The sequence below is a fragment of the Leucoraja erinacea genome, chromosome 6, assembly GCF_028641065.1.
Source record: "Leucoraja erinacea ecotype New England chromosome 6, Leri_hhj_1, whole genome shotgun sequence".
NCBI lineage: Eukaryota > Metazoa > Chordata > Chondrichthyes > Rajiformes > Rajidae > Leucoraja > Leucoraja erinaceus.
Genome location: NC_073382.1, coordinates 79,039,069 through 79,059,816, shown reverse-complemented (window position 1 = coordinate 79,059,816; position 20,748 = coordinate 79,039,069).

The window sequence follows — 20,748 nt, the reverse complement described above, 5'->3', positions numbered from 1 at the left end:
CACTCTATCCAACTTCCGGGTTCACCGTTGGCAGGAGTTCCCACGGTGACCGCAAGAGTTACTACGGATATCGCACGGGACACTTCGTTCATAAAATGTTGCAATGCTCAACCACAAGTGCACAAGACACTCTTGGACAAATTCAAACATGTTTGAATTTTCTCCCGAGTACCCAAGGTACACGATTACATGCCGTTAGCGCCACGGTGGTCCACGAATGCCGTATTGTTACCGCACGAGGTTCCCACGATGTCAAACTCTGGTTACCTCTTGCGTCAAGTCGCACCGTGAAAAGGGGGTTTAAGGTCATAAGGTTGTAAGTGATAGGAGTAGAATTAGGTCATTTGGTCCATCAAGTCTACACCATTCAATCATGGCTGTTCTCTCTCTCCCTCCTAACCCTTTCTCCTGCTTTCTTCTCATAATCTCCGACACCCATACTAATCAAGAATCTATCTCTGCCTTAAAAATATCCACTGACTTGGCCTCCACGGCCTTCTGTGGCACAGAATTCCAGAGATTCACCACCCTCTGACTAAATAAATGTCTCCTCATCTACTTCCTAAAAGAACGTCCTTTACTTCTATGGCCCCTATAGACTCACTCACTAGTGGAAACATTCTCTCCACATCCACTTTATCCAGGCATTTCACTATTCTGTACATTTCAATGAAGTCCCCCCTCATTCTTCTAAACTCCAGCTAGTACAGGCCCAGGGCCGACAAACTGAAACGGTCAACATTGGCTAACTTACTCATTCATGGGTTCACTCTAGTAAATGTACTCTCTTACCCACTCCAACTTCACCCCCTCTAAACGCACAGCCTTCCGCTCATTTTGAGATCAAACATTTTGAGAAGAGTGAAGGTATTTTTGAAAATCAGTGGGAGAGCGGAGAGAAAGCTGTGTTTTGATTGAAATGAGGGTTGTTTCAAGTGAAGACAGAACATTTTACCTGGATGACAGACAGCTGTAGCTGGATGACCTCAGTTCTAATATGTAGGAAGGAACTGTAGATGCTGGTTTCAACTGGAGATAAACTCAAAAAAGCTGGAAAAACTCAGCGGGTCTGACAGCATCTCTGGAGAAAAGGAAAAGGCGATGTTTTGGCTCAAGACCCTTGTTCAGACTGAGAGTCAGGGTACAGGTAAACAAGAGATATGGGTGGTACAGAGAACACATGAATGAAAGATGATCAAGGAAAGGTGGAGCACACAATGGTCCATTGTTGGCTGTGGGATAGGTGATAATGAGTTATACAGACAGTGAAACTCAACCGGGTGACAGTGAAACTAGTATGATGACTAGGTTGGGGGACCTCAGTATTATTCAGGGTGCAATAGTGTTATAGATAAGAGTTACAATGAGGTGGCCATGCCTAAGGTACAGGTGGGATGTAGATGGATGACCATCAGGAAAGGGAGTAGACAGGAAGTGCAGCAATCCCCTGGGGCTGTTCCCCTCGACAGCAGATACTGTTGAGGTGGAGGGTCGGTCACGGGAGAGCAGCATCAACACCAGGGCCAAAGAGCTGGTTCCCCACTCCGTTCCCCACCCTCCTCTACCCATTTCCTCTACATGCTGAAAATCTTCCTGACAAAATCAATAACCTAGAAGGATATTTAACATTTGCTCAGGCAAAAAGGGAAAAAATAGTCTTATTCACAAGGGATAATTTCAGAACAGCGTGAGAAAATATTTTGGCTTGATGGATCATGATGTGGAATTAGAATTAGTTTGGGTTAAACTAAGGAACAGAAAGGAGCTGAAAATAATGCTGGGAATTATTTATCAATAAGCAAATAGTCATATTAGTGGGTAATGTATTAACCATGAAATGATAACTAGAAGTGACAACGGTAAAAGTGTAATCTAGGGGACTTTAATCTTACTATAGATTGGACAAGTCAAATTATCATTAATGCGATAAAGAAAAATTCATGGAATATCTTTAAAATGATTTTAAATACAATTAATTGAGGATGCAGCATTGTTTTATTAGTTAATACCTTTTCATATACCTGGGAAAATTGACTGTAACATCGTAACATTTTTCATTGAATTTGAAAATGATCTATTATAAGCTGAAACTAGGATATTTGATATAAATAAATAAAACTATAACAGTATAAGGGGCGTGTAAGGATGGCGCAGCGGTACTATCTTCCAGTGCCAGAGACCCGGGTTCAATCCCGACTACAGGTGCTGTCTGTACGGAGTTTGTACGTCCTCCCCATGACCTGCGTGTATTTTCTCCGAGATCTTCGGTTTCCTCCCACACTCCAAAGACGTACAGGTTTGTAGGTTAATTGACTTGGTGTAATTGTAAAATTGTCCCTAGTGTATGTAGAAAAGTGTTAATGTGCGGGGATCGCTGGTCGGCGCGGAATCAGTGGGTTGAAGGGCCTTTTTCCCCACTGTATCTCTAAACTAAACAAAACTAAAAGGGGAGATTTGCATATGCTTGATTTTGAAATAAAACTGAAAGATATCATAGAGAGTCTCGACCCGAAATGTCACCTATTCCTTTGCTCCATAGATGCTGCCTCACCCGCTGAGTTTCTCCAGCATTTTTGTCTGCCTTCGATTTTTCCAGCATTTGCAGTTCTCTCTTAAACATAGAGGAAATATGTTGGCTAGTATTTGAAGAAATAAAGCACAATTTCAGAATAAAGTATTCCTTTATGATACAAAACAAACAAATCGAATATCTAACAGGAGATATTAAGATAGTAAATCCAAGGAAGAAACTATAAAGTTGCTGGAAATGCATTAGGTCTGAGCTCTGAGAGTACTTCAGAACTCTGCAACGGACAGTCAATGTTGATAAAGAGATACAAGATAAAAAAGTATACGAAACAAGAAAATGTAACATGTTCAGCGGGAATGTAAAAGGAGAAAGACAGGTGAGGATGAATGTGTATCTGTGAATGTCCAGTGATGGAGAATTTCTAATGGGGAGAGGGAATTACAGGGAGATTAAACATGCCTAAGTATGCAATAGGAGTGTTACCCAGTCGAAAACCATGGATGAATCGTGAGGTTCATTCTCAGGTGAACTCCAAGTGAGTGCAGTCAAGTCAAACGAACTCCAGCAGTCATGAAATCTGCTTAAGATATTTGAAAAGCCTGCATAAAGACCTAAGGACATAAGTGATAGGAGCAGAATTAGGCCATTTGGCCCATCAAGTCTACTCCACCATACAGTCATGTCTGATCTATTTCTCCCTCCTAGCCCCATTCTCCTCCCTGGTCCCCATAATCCCAGACACCTAGGGGGATACATTCAAAAATGCCAAGAGGGAATTCTGGACCAAGCTTGACTCCTTGGGGCAAAGGAGGATGAAAAGTGATCTTACGGAGGGTCATGAGGGGAAGAGTTAGGGTAGATGCACAGAGTCTTTTATCCAGAGTAGGGGAATCAAGAGCCAGAGGACATAGGTTTAAGGTGAGAGGGGAAAGATTTAATAGGAATTTGAGGGGCAATTTTTACACAGGGAGAGTGGTGAGTATATGGAATGAACTGCCAGAGGAGGTCCTTGTGGCAGAAACTATATTAACAACATTTGGCCAGGTACATGGAGGCAAGGTTTAGATTTCACTGCAAAGATGTTTTTTCACTATTGGCCATGAACAAAGTATATTCGGGAGTGGCACTAAGCAGGTTAAAGGGCCAAACATGGACAGGTGGGACAAGTGTAGATGGTACACTTTGGTCTGCAGGGGAAAGCTGGGCCACAGGTCAATTTCCATGTGGTATGATGGATCTTTAGTTTAGTTTAGTTTAGTTTAGAGATACAGCTTGGAAACAGGCCATTCGGCCCACCCAGTCTGCATCGACCAGCGAGCCCTGCACATTAAGACTACCCCATACACACTAGAGACAATTTACATTTATACTAAGCCAATTAACCTACAAACCTGTACGTCTTTGGAGTGTGGAGGAAACCGAAGATCTTGGAGAAAACCGAAGCAGTCACGGGGAGAATGTACAAACCCCGTACAGGCAGCACCTGTAGTTGGGATCGAACCTGGGTCTCTGGTGCTATAAGGTAGCGACACTACCACTGAGCCACACACAGAGTGGTTGCCAGGGTGGGTGGCAGAAGCAGATGTGACAGGATTGCTGGCAACAATGCATCTCTCCCTGATCAGCTCAACTCATTCTCTAATTGTTTAATAAGCAGGTCAGTGGAAGGATGCCCTGATGGCCTCTGGTGTGTTTGTACCCAGAGACACTGTCACAGATGTCAAATTGGCCTTCGTGAGAGTAAACTGCAGAAACCACCTGGTGCAAAGGAAGTCCTCAGCCACATCTCAGACTTAATCACGTCGTTAAACTCTTCCTAGATGGACACAAAATGCTGGAGTAACTCAGTGTGACAGGCAGCATTGCTAGAGAGAAGGAATGGGTGACGTTTCGGGTCGAGACCGTTCTGTAGATTGGCGAAGGGTCGAGAGTACATTTAAGAGGGAGTTAGATGTGGCTCTTGTGGCTAAAGGGATCAGGGGGTATGGAGAGAAGGCAGGTACAGGATACTGAGTTGGATGATCAGCCATGATCATATTGAATGGCGGTGCAGGGTCAAAGGGCCAAATTGCCTACTCCTGCACCTATTTTCTATGTTTCTATGTTTCTATCACCCATTTTGTCTCTCCAGATATGCTGCCTGTCTTGCTGTGTTACCCCAACATTTGGTGTCTATCTTCTGTTTAAACCAGCATCTGCTGTTCCTTCCCACACATTTAACCTCTCTCTAATCCATTATGGGGATCTAACCTGCTTCAAAAAGACCATTTTCATACAACACATAAACTAAACACACGTTATTATCATTTGTACAAAAACAAGTGTAAATATTACCAACTTGTAGATGGTCCCATATTTTTCCTGAGAGTGACTTGGGCCTGGGATTGAAGCCCAGCTTTCATGCTGCCACCAATTTCAGTGAACTGCTTACTACCAATGAAGGCGTGGGGTGTGTTGTCGCCACAACAATGAAGCTTTGCTTGTCGTTGGTATCTCGATTGGTCCGACAGCTTTTGCTTCCTCATCCAGGTTTTACCTGTTGAATAGGTCTTACCTGAAGAGAAGGTTCGGTGGATGGTCTTTAATGTCATACCTGTTCAATCCCGGCATTTTATAGCATGAGGGGAACTCTGGCCCCTCCCGGGTATTCTACCACCTTCGTTTGCGAGGACTCCCTTGAATCCATACGCATGTGCTCCAGTACATTCCACAGACATACTTTACAATTTGAGGTCAGCTTCCCACTGACCACATAGAGGGAGATTCGTAGGCATCCCTGAACAGGTGCTGCCGCAGGCTCCTGCCTCGAGGTATGCTCCCTGGCTATACCTCCGACCTCGTATGCTCACCTCCTCTGAGAGGGAGCATTATGCAGCCCTACAGGTGCTGCTGCCATGAGACCTCGAGGACACCCGCAGATATAAAGCTCCTCTTGCTGGAGCGAATCGTGATGGAGCATTCTCTCCATCAGGAGCTCTTTCCAGACAGCCCTGAACAGGTGCTGCTGCCACGGACTCCCAAGGAGACCCGGGCTGATAACTCCTTCTTTTGGAGCATATCATTGTGGAGCAAACTGTCCATTACGTGCTCCATAAGGGCTAAACGTCTGAAAACGCTAGACTCCCCACTGACCACTGACTCCCCGAGTCCATCGGCCTGATCAACTTATTGTTAGATTTACCTCTTTTCATGGTCCCACCATCGGTCAGGGACCTGCTGACCATACTGTCAGCAACTCTGGTGGTGACACCGCTCCTTGACTTATCTCCTCCATGGGACCACAGCGGTCACTGCGGTAGTGAACCCGATGGCCGCCGGTTACCTGCGCTTCCGCGGTGCTGACCAGAGTGTCAATTCCCCACGGCCCATAACTGGTTTCCCGCGGCCCGCGGCCCGTCAGGACTTCGCCCCGACATCCAGCAGGAAACCTCTTATAAAAGAGATTGTCATTGAGACAATGTCATTGTCATTGACAATGAGATTGTCATTGAGACAATTGTCATTGAGACAATGACAAATAAACTTGAATACAATACAATACAATACAATACAATACAATTCTTGAAAGAAAACACACAATCTGGTAAGAAATACAAAACTTACCTGTAGGTTTAAACTTACCGCTGGCAGGAGTGATGCGTCCGACAGTCCGGTGCTTCGCCATGCGAACGACGTAATGACGCACGTGCGGACTGGCGGGGCTTCTTCACAGAATCACTCACGTGACTCCGAAGTAAAATTTTAAGCAATTATTTATTAAAAATACAGTACATGAATACAAACAATCCCACCATCATAATATAAAATAATGCAAACATTCTTAAATATTTAATCACTATTTTCCCCATCTTTATTGAGGATATAGTCCAACTCCGTGAAGCCCAATTATCCAGATCGAACCTGGGACTCTGGCGCTGTAAGCACTGTAAAGCAACAACTCCACCGCTGCGCCAGCGTGCCGCCCCATGTGCTGACCCAGTGCGGTCTACTTTCTCACACACTTACACTTTGTATGATTAGGCCTAATATAGAGTAGGATTGTCTCTGAGCTGTATGCAAAAAGTGAATTTCACTGTACGTAGCAGCACATGACAATAACGGACCATTGAACCATTATATTTGTGTATCACTTGATTATACTCAAGCATGCCTGGACATGAAGTAAAGACACAACAGTTGTCACTGTACTTAAGAGGGAACTGCAGATGCTGGAGAATCGAAGGTTACACAGAAAAGCTGGAGAAACTCAGCGGGTGCAGCAGCATCTATGGAGCGAAGGAAATAGGCAACGTTTCGGGCCGAAACGTCTGAAGAAGGGTTTCGGCCCGAAACGTTGCCTATTTCCTTCGCTCCATAGATACTGCTGCACCCGTTGAGTTTCTCCAGCTTTTCTGTGTAACCTTCAGTTGTCACTGTACCTTGGGATACTTGAAACCATACCATAACCATCTTTTTTATCTGTCTTCCAGAAGTTACAGACATTCTATTAAAATAGCAGATAATCAAGTATCTTGGGAGAATGTGGAACTAAAAGCAAGAAGAGTTGGTTGACATAAAGTACTTGTAGAACAAATGAGTCTCAAAGCCAATAAATCCAAAGGATCAATTTCTCTTCATCTCAGTGTTTGAAACATGGAAACATGGAAAATAGGTGCAGGAGGAGGCCATTCGGCCCTTTGAGTCAGCACCACCATCCGTTGTGATCATGGCTGATCGTCCCCAACCAATAACCAGTGCCTGCCTTCTCCCCATATCTCTTGATTCCACTAGCCCCTAGAGCTCTATTTAACTCTCTCTTAAATTCATCCAGTTACTGCCCTCTGTGGCAGGGAATTCCACAAATTCACAACTCTCTGGATGAAAACGTTTTTTTCTCACCTCAGTCTTAAATGGCTTCCCCTTTATTCTAAGTGTGGCCCCCTGGTTCTGGACTTGGCCATCATTGGGAACATTTTTCCTGCATCTAGCTTGTCCAGTCCTTTTATAATTTTATATGTTTCTATAAGATCCCCCTCATCCTTTTAAACTCCAGTGAATACAAGCCTAGTCTTTTCAATCGTTCCTCGTATGACAGTCCCACAATCCCAGGGATCAATCTCGTGAACCTACGCTGTACTGCCTCAATCACAAGGAAGTCTTTCCTCAAATTCGGAGACCAAAACTGGACACAATATTCCAGATGTGGTCTCACCAGAGCCCTATACAACTGCAGAAGAACCTCTTTACTCCTATACTGAAATCCTCTTGTTATGAAGGCCAGCATTCCATTAGCTTTCTTCACTGCCTACTGTACCTGCACACCAACTTTCAGTGACCGGTGTACAAGGACGCCCAGGTCTTGCTGCACCTCCCCCTTACCTAACCTAACCCCATTGAGATAATAATCTGCCCCCTTATTTTTGCCGCCAAAGTGGATAACCTCACATTTATCTACATTATACAGCATCTGCCACGCATCTGCCCATTCAACCTGTCCAGGTCACCCTGCAACCTCCTAACATCCTCTTCACAGTTCACACTGCCACCCAGCTTTGTGTCTTCCACTAACATGCTAGTGATGCTCCTAAATCCCTCTTCAAAATCATTAATATATATGGTAAACAGTTGCTGCCCCAACACCGAGCCTTGCGGCACTTCACTCGCCACTGCCTGCCATTCTGAAAAGGACCCGTTCACTCCTACTCTTTGCTTCCGGTCTGCCAACCAATTTTCTATCCATGTCAACACCCTACCACCAATACCATGTGCTATAAATTTAGTCACCAGTCTCCCGTGCAGGACCTTATCAAAGGCTTTCTGAAAGTCTAGATACACTACATCCACTGGCACCCCTTCATTCATTTTACTTGTCACATCCTCACAAAATTCCAGAAGATTAGTCAAGCATGATTTTCCTTTCATAAATCCATGTTGACTTGGACTAATCCTTTTACTGCTATCCAAATGCTCCATTATTACTTCTTTAATAATTGACTCCAGCATCTTTCCCACCACCGAAGTCAGGCTAACTGGTCTGTAATTCTCCGTTTTCTCTCTCGCTCCTTTCTTGAAAAGTGGGATAACATTAGCTATCCTCCAATCCACAGGAACTGATCCTGAATCGATCGAACATTGGAAAATTATCACCAATGCTTCCACTATTTCTAGAGCCACCTCCCTGAGGACTCTGGGATGCAGACATGAGGCCCAGGGGATTTATCATCCTTCAGTCCCATTAGCCTACCTAATACTATTTCTCGCCTAATGAACATTTATTTCAGTTCCTCTACCCTCTTAGATCCTCTTTCCCCCAGTACATCTGGGAGATTGTTTGTGTCTTCCTTAGTGAAGACATATCCAAAGTACCTGTTCAACTATTCTGCCATTTCCTTGTTGCCCATAATAATTTCACCCATGTCTGCCTTCAAGGGACCCACATTTGACTTTGCTACTCTTTTTCCCTTAAGATTTCTAAAGACATTTTTACTGTCCTTCTTTATATTCCTGGCCAGCTTCCCTTCGTACTTCATCTTTTCAGCCCGCATTACCCGTTTTGTTTCCATCTGTTATCCTATGAAAGTTTCCCAATCCTCTGACTTCTGGTTACTCTTTGCTGTGTTATACATCTTTTCATTTAGTTTTATTCTATCCCTAAATTGTCTTGTCTACCACGGTTGCCTCTTACTCCCTTTAAAATCTTTCTTCCTTTTTGGTATGAAATGATCCTGCGTCTTCCGGATTATGCCCAGAAATTCCTGCCATTGCTGTTCCACCGACATTCCTGCTAGGATCCCTTTCCAGTCTACCTTGGCCAGCTCCTCTCTCATGCCTTCATAGTCCCCTTTGTTCAACTGCATCACTGATATTTCCGATTTAACCTTCTCCTTCTCAATTTGCAGATTAAAACTAATCATGTTATGATCACTACCTCCAAGCGGTTCCTTTACTTCGAGTTCTCTTATCATATCTGGTTCATTGGACAACACTAAATCCAGAATTGCCTTTTCTCTGGTCGGCTCCATTACAAGCTGCTCTAAGAATCCATCTTGGAGGCACTCTAGTCAAGTCAAGTCAAGTCAAGTCAAGTTTATTTGTCACATACACATACGAGATGTGCAGTGAAATGAAAGTGGCAATGCTCGCGGAACAACAAAACAACCAAACAAATTATAAACACAATCAACACACTCTACAAAGGTTGACAAAGATTATTTCAGAGATAATAAAAACCAAGGTGTGACGTCAACTGCCTGACTGACCTGCCTGACGTCTGGCTTTATTCACCATGTTTGGTGCCGCTACAATGGTAATACTTTTCCAAAATTCTATCAACTCTGCGTAATACCTGGTGCTGTGCGTCAACAAGTTAGGAATGGAGAAAGACACAGCAACAATCTCATGAATTGTTAACGTTATATAAGTAGTAAAGATAAAACTGCATTTCATGGTTTACACCAAAGACAGACAGAAAATGCTGGAGTAACTCAGCAGGACAGGCAGCATCTCTGGGTAGAAGGAATGGCTGACCCTTCTTCAGACTGAGAGTCAGGGGGAGGGAGACACAGAGATAAAGAAGTAGCAATGATCTATTCTATATTTTCTTTGAACAACCTCCCCTTTGATGACTCATTTTCAAACCTTACCCTTCCTTACCTCCGTATCTCCCTCTCCCCTGACTCTCAAGCAGAAGAAGAATCTTGGCCCAAAACGTCACCCATTCTTTAATCAAGAGATGCTGCCTGTCCCGTTGAGTTACTCCAGCATTTGGTGTCTATCTTCAGTATAAACCATGAACTGCAGTTCCTTCCCATGAATTATCTATACTACTGAGTTACTCCAGCACTCTGTGTCTATTGTAGGGATAATGCTGGCATGTAATAACATATCTTGGAAAAGAATAAGACGAGTCAGCTTGGATTGATGAGAGGAAGGGGTCAAGGAAAGAGCGTTCACGTCGCGGCCCTGTTTCCACCAATCTTTCCACCACCAAGAAGCACAAGAAGCGCAAGACGGGCACCAATGTGCAGATGTCGATAAGTTCTATCAAGTCCACATACAACTTCTAATCTTGTATGTGGACTTGATAAGAAGAAGAATGAGAGGAAAATTAGTTTCATTAATCTACAGGAGTTATTACAGGAGTTATTTGAAGATGTGACAGGTGGGATAGTCAAGTAGAAACCAGTGAATGTGGTATACTTGGATTTTTCGTTTATTCGAAAAGTTTTGACGCCAAATGTAGTCAACGTCGATGCAAATGGGGAGTTATATGCTAGCATAGATTGTGAAGTACAATCAAACCAAAGAGTAGTAAGAAAGGTATCAGGTTAGCAGACTGTGATGCTTGGGCACCAGTTGTTCATAATCCTTGTCAATGATCTAGCTGAGGGGACTAAACGTTAACCTTTGTGTAGATAAATGCATCATTGGCAACTTGACTTTGAAAGAAAACTATGTTTATGAGTAATAATGCAAGGCCCGTAGCATAAAATGTCCCCACCTGACCACTTCTCTCATCGCCTGACTCTCCCAGCTACTAAAATAATAGTTTTAGCCCTTCACACATTCTCACCCATGCACCCTTATTTGTCTGCTACCCACCTGTCAGCTTCTCATTTTTCATCTGTTTTTCTTTGATTCCATCCTTCTGTTTCCTTGACAATCTTCAGTTGAGAAATTGGATCACATTGTACCTGATTCTGGGTCCTCTCTCGTCCAATTTTGATTTTATACAGCGTTGATCGCACTAAAGAACATTGCCCGACAAAATGATGCCACAAATGATAATGGTCTGGACTTTTTGTGTACTGTCAAATAATTTCATTAGCCGTGTAAGATCCACCTCCATTTATACTGCCACAAACTGGAGCAGAAACCTAAAACCCATGACTATTGTAAAAGAATCTCAGCAGAACTGGGAGCACATTGTTCTAGTTTTGTTTCTTTTTACACAGTTTAAATGGGCTGTTGATTTCCAGAGACCAAATGGGGCACCTTTAGAATTGAGTGGAGGCTGCTCAAACACAATCCAAACTTTGAAGAACGTGATACAACCAACATGGGCTGCTTGTAACATTTAACCTGAGACGCATATTCAATAAGTGCCCTAGTAGTGACCCGACTGGCAAGATTCCTCTGGCACGGTGGCGCAACGGTAGACTTGCTGCCTTACAGCGCTTGCAGTGCCGGAGACCCGAGTTCAATCTCGACTATGGGTGCTGTCTGTATGGCGTTTGTACATTCTCCCCGTTATCTGCGTGGGTTTTCTCCGAGATCTTCGGTTTCCTCCCACACTCCAAAGACGTACAGGTTTATAGGTTAATGGGTTGGTATAATTGTAAATTGTCCCTAGTGTGTGTAGGGTTGCGTTAATGTGCGGGGATCGCTGAGTGGTGCTGACTTGGTGGCGAATGGGCTGTTTCCACGCTGCATCTCTAAACTAAACTAAACTAAATATTCCATTACAGATGGTATCATCACATGAAGGACCAGTCATTCAGTATGGGTCAGCTATGTTGTGGCAGATAGTGAAAACTTGCCCACAATATCTACAAGAAACTATGCCTTTGGTCTCTGGTCTCTTTATTCTCAGGCCCAAATTTACCAATGCTGTGGTCGCTGAGAGATGCAACCTTCTGCAGCTAAACCTGGGGCCAGATTTTCATGCCAGTTGTTCTTTCTCTCCATGGAGGCAAAGCAAAGTTGATTCTTAATGTTCTTGCTACAAGGTCTTTGAAAGCAACCGCATCAAACTCTGTTGGGCTTTCAATTTGCTACTCACTATTCTCATCAGAGAGGTCACCTACACACAGCTTTTCTGATGAATTATTTATTTCTCCCTCTTTTATTTTGCTGAATCACAGCAGCCTCTTGAACACGAAAATAGGCACAGAAAGCTGGAGTAACTCAGCAGGTCAGACAGCATCTCTGAAAAAAAAGAATAGGTAGCATTTTGGATCGAAACTCTTCTTCAGACTGAGTCAGGGGAAAGGGAAACAAGAGATATAGATGGCGATGTAGAGAGATATAGAACAAATGAATGAAAGATATGCAAAAAAGTTAGCTGTGGCCTAGGTGAGAATGAGTTACAGACAGACAAGAAGATGACATTGAAGCAGGTATGATTTGGGTGGGTGGGGGGGGGGGGGGGGGGGGTATGGATGGAGAGGGATGTAGGGAGGGTTACTTGATATTAGAAATCAATATTCATACCCCTGCGTTGTAAGCTGCCCTAGCGAAACATAAGATGCTATTCCTCCAATTTGTGTTTAGCCTCATTCTGACAATGGAGGAGGTCCAGGACAGAAAGGTCCGTGTGGGAATGGGAAGGAGAATTAAAGTGTTTGGCAACCGGGAGATCAGGTAGGTCCAGGCGGACTGAGCGAAGGTGTTTAGTGAATCCCTCACTCTATCTACGTTTGGTCTCATCGATGTATAAGAGCCTCTTGGACAATGATCTGCTGTCTCAGACATGCAAGCAGCCACAGATCACATTTATCTAAAACTCACAATAAGAACATAATGTTTATCTGCTGAGGAAAAAAAAACTCCATTTGTTTAATTAATTAAATCATGAGAAGAACTTTTTTTCTGGTGAATGCTCTGTCCCTGGATACACATGTAACTCTTTCTTCCTGACTGCACAGGGCCTGGACATTTGCAGTGACATTTGCAGCTAATACTGTTGCCAATAAGTGTGGATCAAGGGGGAAATTACTACTGTATTTAAGGGTCCCTACCTGGTCGGAGAGGCAGCTTTCCTCCAAGCAGCACCTTTGAGCTGTCCTAGCGGCCTACTATCCGGGTGTGTAGTGGCGTTTCCTGAGGGGCTGGCCAGAACCTCGGTTTCGGTGGCGGCACAGCGCTGGAGCGCTATCGCGGTGCGGGCGATGCCTTGCCCGGGTCACCACGCTGGAACCGCCGATAAAAACATCGCAGAGCTGCGGGTCTGTGGAGCGGCCAGCTGCGGGCGGCGGCGCTGAACTTTACATCCAGAGCCTGGGATCTCTCGCCGAGATCACCAGTGGTGGAGCTCCATCCAGTGCGGCCTGTTGGCTTTGGATGCCGCGGTCTCGAGTAAGGAAGCGGCCGTTCCAGGTATCCCAAGCCGCTGAGAGGATTCTCCCAACGCTGGAGCACCATCAACTGGCGAGAAGGGCCTGGAACATCGGGCCTTCGTAAAGGCGACTGTGGAGGCCTCAATAGGCCCGACTAAGGGTGGACATGGGGACGGGGACTGGACTTTGTGCCTTCCCTCATAATGGGAACCATTGTGGGGGGATGTTTTTATGTTTAAATTTCTTTATTATTGTTATGTTGTATTCTTTTTAATGTGCTGCATTGGCAGTCCGCATTTCACTACACCAATTGGTGTATGTGACAAATAAAGAACCTTTGAACCTTTGAAAGTGCCTCCAGTCTGTTGGTGAATGGTAAATTCTGGGGGCAGTTGATGAACACATGGGATTAACGTGGGAATAATGCACATGAGTGGGTGAATGGTCAGCAAGGGTTCGGTAAAACCCTCATGCAGAAGTGGGGGTACAACAACGATTATAACTGTGGGGAGGCAACCCAAACTATGGAGCACCTACTTACCTGCCCCCTCCTCCCAGAGCTCTGCAAACCAGAAGATCTCAGGGTCTTCAACCCATGTGCCAGAGCCTGCGTAATGCAGTGGCTTGGAACATGTAGCAACACGACAAGAAGAAGTGTTGTATTTCTTCCATGCTCTATGATTCTAGAACGAGATGATTGTCCAATAACAAGACAGCCACTGAAGATCAAGAATACGACTGGAAAATAGTATGGGTCACCTGCAGATGAGATGTTGCTGTCTCGTTCAGTTTGGGGTTTCTTGTGGTACACCCACCAAGTTATCTCTGGCATCCCGTACAACATTCCCAGTCAAAGATAGGAGCCAGCTCCAAGGGAAGTTCAAGGTACCTTGGAACTGAAGGTGATGGGAGACACCACAATGGAAGTAGGAGCAGTCCATGCCTTCTCTGCCATTTCATACGATGCTTGACCATGTATCTCAGTGCAATTTACATCAACTTACTCAACTTTCCTTGATTCCCTTATTCTTTAAATATCTGTTTGAATATAATTAATGACTGAGCCACTCTGGTAGAGAAATCCAAAGATTCATTATTCTTTGAGTGAAGACATTTTTCCTCATTTCTATCCAGAATGACTAAGTTCCGATGGGGTTATCACCAACTTTGCATCTGTACTGTGTTGGAAGGAACTGCAGATGCTGGTTTAAACCAAAGATAGACACAAAATGCTGGAGTAACTCAGCAAAACAGGTAGCATCTCTGGAGAGAAGGAATGGGTGACGTTTCGGTTTCCTTTTGAGACCCTTTTTCAGACTGAGAGTCAGGGGAAAGAGAGAGACATGGAGATAAGGAAATATACAGTGTTGAAATAGAAACATAGAAACATAGAGAATAGGTGCAAGAGTAGGTCATTCGGCCCTTCGAGCCCATTCAATATGATCATGGCTGATCATCCAACTCAGTATCCTGTACCTGCCTTCTCTCCACACACCCTGATACCTTTAGCCACAAGGGCCACATCTAATTCCCTCTTAAATATAGCCAATGAACTGGTGTCAACTATTTTCTGTGGCAGATAATTCCAGAGATTCACCACTCTCTGTGTGAATTTCTTTTTTCTCATCTCGGTCCTAAAAGATTTCTCCCTTATCCTTAAGCTGTGTCCCCTTGTTCTGGACTTCCCCAACATCGGGAACAATCATCCTGCATCTAGCCTATCCAACCCCTTAAGAATTTTGTAAATTTCTATAAGATCCCCCCTCAATTTTCTCTGCACTCCCTCTATGGCAAGAATGTCTTTCCTCAGATTAGGAAACCAAAACTGTGCACAATATTCCAGGTGTGGTCTCACCAAGACCCTGTACAACTGCAGTAAAACCTTCCTGCTCCTATATTCAAATCCTTTTGCTATGAATGCTAACATACCATTCGCTTTCTTCACTGCCTGCCGCACCTGCATGCCTACTTTCAATGACTGGTGTACCATGACACCCAGGTCTCGTTGCATCTCTCCTTTTCCTAATTGGCCATCAAAGGGGATGCAGATCAAGGTAAATGTAGAATACATCATTGTTAGCTCGGAGATGTTTCGGGTCGAGATTCTTCGTCAATCCCTTCTTCTGCATTTGTGTACTTTTCAGTCCAGAACAACTTTTATATGTTTCAATGTGTCTACCATTCATTTTTATTGTTGTAAACTCAATAAAGTATAGGGTTAGTCTGTAAATCACTCTGGTAACAGCACACAGATGGGGAGCAGCAGGAGTGAAAGGTCCAGGAGGAAGAAGAAGGCGGGTGTGTCGGGTATGTAATTGATTGTCAGCTACAGCATCAACTCCCAGATGAGTGGAGGAGTCACGCTCTGGCTATGTGTGGCTCCAGGGACTCCTGCACAGAGATAACTCTCATAAGGGGCCTGAAAAATATAATTCCCTTACTCAAACCTTTGACCCTCTCCACACAACAATCAATACCATCCAACCCAATAATCAACAAAGAGAGAACAGATGTTGCTTTAAATCCCCTCACATCCTGCCATTGAATGCAACTCTGACCCGAGACCATTAATGGCTTAACACAAATTATTTGCATTTCCTGATGAGGGGCATCCAGCTCAGACAAGTGACCTCTCAATAACATGTATTTCCTCAGATCTACTCCGTGGATTAAAATACTGTTTGAGATCATCCACATTTTAGGCTACTGTTCAGTAATGATACAAGCTTGTCAGTCCTCCAATAATTGAGAGTAATGTACAGAACAACATATTGATTGGATTATCAGTCAATGGAGAGACAAGATATATTTCATATTTACTTCAGCCCATTGATTCTATGCTGGTTCACAGGGCGATCCCATTTCACTGCGAATGTGCTCTGCAATATATGAAAGTCATAAGAGTGATACAGTTGGAAACAGTCCCATTGGCCCAACTTACCCACACCTGCCAACATATCCCAGCTACACTAGTCCTACCGGCCTGCACCTGGCCCATATCCCTCCAAACCTGCCCTATCCATGTACCTGTCTAACTGTTTCTTAAATGTTGGGATAGTGCCAGCCTCAACGACCTCCTCTGGCAGCTTGTTCCATACATCCACCACTCTTTGTGTGAATAAGTTACCCCTCAGATTCCGAGTAAATCTTTTCTCCTTCACATTAAACCTATGTCGATTCACCTACTCTGGGCAAGTGATTTTGCCCATCTACCCGATCTATTCCTCTCATGATCTTATACACCTCTACGAGATCACCCCTCATCCTCCTGCACTCCAAGGAATAGAGTCCCAGCCTATTCAACCTCTGACGAGTTATCTCTACATTCGTGGATTCTGCCTCTTACTTGTAGATGAGGGCCAAATATAGAGTGTCCAAACAACCTATCAAACTGTGTATCTTTGAGATGTGGGAGCAAACCAGAGCACCCAGAGAAAATGTCCGTGGCCACTGGGAGGCAGTGTGAAGCCAATGCCTGGGTGAGGATTGAAGCTGGATCACTGATGCTTGAGATAACCACTCAACTCAGTCTGCCCGTCGGCTAAGCTGCTGGTCTGGAGGTTGAGAAACCAGACTGGGAGTGCAGCCTAAACTTGGACTCTGGAGTGCCGGAGATTGAGGTGAGACGTGGTAAAAATATATAAAATTATGAGAAGCTTAAGCTCATAAGGTCGTACGGTCATAAGGGATAGGAATGGAATTAGACTATTCGGACCATCAAGTCTACTCCACCATTCAATCATGGCTGATCTATTTCATTCCTAACCTCATTCTCCGGCTTTCTCTCCATTACCTCTGACACCTGTACTAATCAAGAACCTTTCTCTCTCTGCCTTAAATATATCCACTGACGGCCTCCACAGCCTTCTGTGGCAAAGGATTCCACAAATTCACCACCCTCTGACTAAATACATTTTTCTTCATCTCCTTCCTAAAAGAACGTCCTTTAATGCTGATGCTATGACCTCTAATCCTAGACTCTCCCGCTAATGGAAACATCCTCCCCACATCCACTATATCCAAGCCGTCCACTATTCTGTATGTTTCAAAGAGGCCTCCCCCTCATTCTTCGAAACCCCAGCGAGCTCAAGCCCAGTGCCGACAAATGCTTATCGTAGGTTAACCCACTCATTCCTGGGATCACTCTTGTAAACCTCCTCTGGACACTCTCCGGAGCCAACACATCCTTCCTCAGATATGGTTTTCCTAAAGTGTCCAACACTAGAGGGCACACCTGTAAAGCGAGAGGGGGAATGTTTAATGGAGATGTGTGGAGCACGTTTTTTACATGGAGAATGGTGGGGGCCCGGAACGCATTGCCAGGTGTGTCGGTGATGCCAAGAATCAGGTCAAGAGTGTTTCATATATTCGTTATATATATATAAATAAATTCTTACTTGCAGCAGCAACAGATATGTAAACATAGTACTCTGTAAGCAGCATAATAAACAACACAAGCAAATTTATATATATATAATTTTCTGTTGTTGTTTATTATGCTACTTATATACATATCTATTTATCTATATATATGTAATTTATATGTGTGTGTGTGTGTATACACGTCTGTCTGTCTGTCCGTCCATCCGTCCATCCATCCATCCATCCGTCCATCCATCCATCCATCCATCCATCCATCCAGCCATCCATCCATCCATCCATCCATCCATCCATCCATCCATCCATCCATCCATCCATCCATCCATCCATCCATCCATCCATCCATCCATCCGTCCATCCGTCCATCCGTCCATCCATCCATCCATCTATCCATCTCTCCATCTATCCATCCATCCATCTATCCATCTATATTTTTAGATAAATAGATAGATAGATATTATATATAAATAAACAAACAAACAAATGATAATGGTGCAATGACAAAAACAAATCCCCAAAGTTTATTTAGTTCGGTGCCAGATGACTGGAGAGAAGAAGCTCTTCCTGAACCTGGATGTTACAGTTTTCAGGCTCCTGTACCTTCTTCCTGATGGCAATGGTGAAATGAGTGTGTGGCCAGGATGGTGTGGGTCTCTGATGATGCTGGCTGCCTTGTTGAGGCAGCGATTCTGGTAAATCCCTTCAATGGTGGGGAAGTCAGAACCCGTGATGGTCTGGGCAGTGTTCGCAACTTTTTGCAATCTTCCTCATTCCTAGGTGTTTGAGTTGCTGAACCAGGCTGTGATCCAACCAGTCAATGTGCTCTCTACTGTTCACCTGTCGAAGTTCAAGAGAATATTCATACTCATACCAAATCTCCTCAATCTTCTAAGGAAGTAGAGCTGTTGATGGGTATCCTTTATGATTGGGTGCTGGGTCCAGGACAGATCTTCAGAGATATGCACACCCAGGAATTTGAGGTTCTTCACTCTCTCCACCACCATCACATCAACGAAGACAGGTTTGTGGATCCTCAACTTTCCTCTTTCAAAGTTCCTTGTTCTTACTGATGTTGAGAACAAGGTTGTTGTACCGGCATCATTTGGTCAGTAATCTGTAATTCGCCCAATAACAGTGACACTGTCGATGAATTTGATGATGGAGTTTGAACTATGTCTATGAACTACACATTCATAAGGTGATACGGTCATAAGTGATAGGAGTAGAATTAGGTCATTCAGCCCATCAAGTCTGCTCTGCCATTCAATCATGACTGATCTATTCTCTCATTCCTAACCCCATTCTCCTGCCTTCTTCCCATAATTTCTGACACCTATACTAATCAAATATCCATCTATCTCTGCTTTAAAAATATCCACCCATGGGGCTGCCCCAGTTGGGCGACCTAATTGGCGAGTTTAGAAGAGTTTGAAAAAATGAAATGTTGAAGACCTCCCTCGACTATGTTGAAAACCAGTTTTGACTAGCAACGATGAGCTACGACTAACTTTGGGAAAATTGTACACCGAATAGTGGAGAGTGAAGACGACCTCGATCAATCTCCTTCGACCTCCCTTTGACTATGATGAAGACTATCTACGACTACCTTCGACTACCCTCGATTACCTACGACTAACATGCCGACCTACTACAACCTACTACGACTAAACCTACGTGTAAAAAAACTATCGATTTTTTCCATGGCGATCTTTTCTTACTCGCGGGCATTTTTAACATATTGAAAAAGTGGCACAACCTAGCTGAGGCCTCGAGTACGTGGAGACCACGCTCGAGCATCAAGGAGAGTTACGAAGACCTCCTACTACCTCGTGTCGACCATGCGGCGAGTATGAGTCAAGGGCAAACTCACCAGAACTCACGGATTAGGTCGCCCTAGTGGGACAAGCCCTTAACTTGGTCTCTGCGGCCTTCTGTGGCAAAGAATTCCACAAATTCACCACCCTCTGACTAAAGACATTCCTCTTCATCTTCTTCCGGAAAGAACTTCCTTTAATTCTGAGGCTATGACCTCTAGTCCTAGACTCTCCCACTAGTGGAAGCATCCTCTCCTCATCCAATCATGAGTATAGAGTAGTGGGCTGAGCACACAGCCTTGAGGTGCCCCTGGGCTGCTAGTTATCGAGGAGGAAGTCTTGCTGACAATTCGTGCCGATTGTGGTCTGTTCATGAGGAAGTTAAGGATACGATAGTGCCATTTAAATAGGCACGTGAAAGTGCAGGGAATAGAGGGATATGGATCATGCGGAGGCAGATGAGATCAGTTCAGCTAGGCATCATGTTTCGCACAAACCCATTGCTGTGCTGTACTGTTCTACATGTTCTATGTTCAAGGCCATGGAACAGTGCATAACTGGATATCCTCCTGCGCAAATGCCATTGCAAAGGAGACTCAGGATACAAAGAAGCCTGGCTCAGACCCATTTAAAATTCAAAATGGAAAAAGACATTTCAAGCAGATTAAGAATCCCAATGCAAACTACAAGAACAAGCTGTTGAAGAGGTTGTATAATGAAATTCTCTGAAAGTCAGAGATGATAAAATGGAAATCTGAGAAACTACTAGATTACAGGGTTCATGGAGTTCAAAAGTATTGATGTGTAATTCAGCAAATGTCCATGTAGATAATTTGCCTCTAGCAATTGCCACCAGGATATAAGAGTGATTAGGTAGAACATCAGTCTGAAGATAGGTCTCGACCCAAAACATCACCTATTCCTGCTCTCCATAGATGCTGCCTCACCCACTGAGTTTCTCCAGCATTTTTGTCTACCATCGATTTCC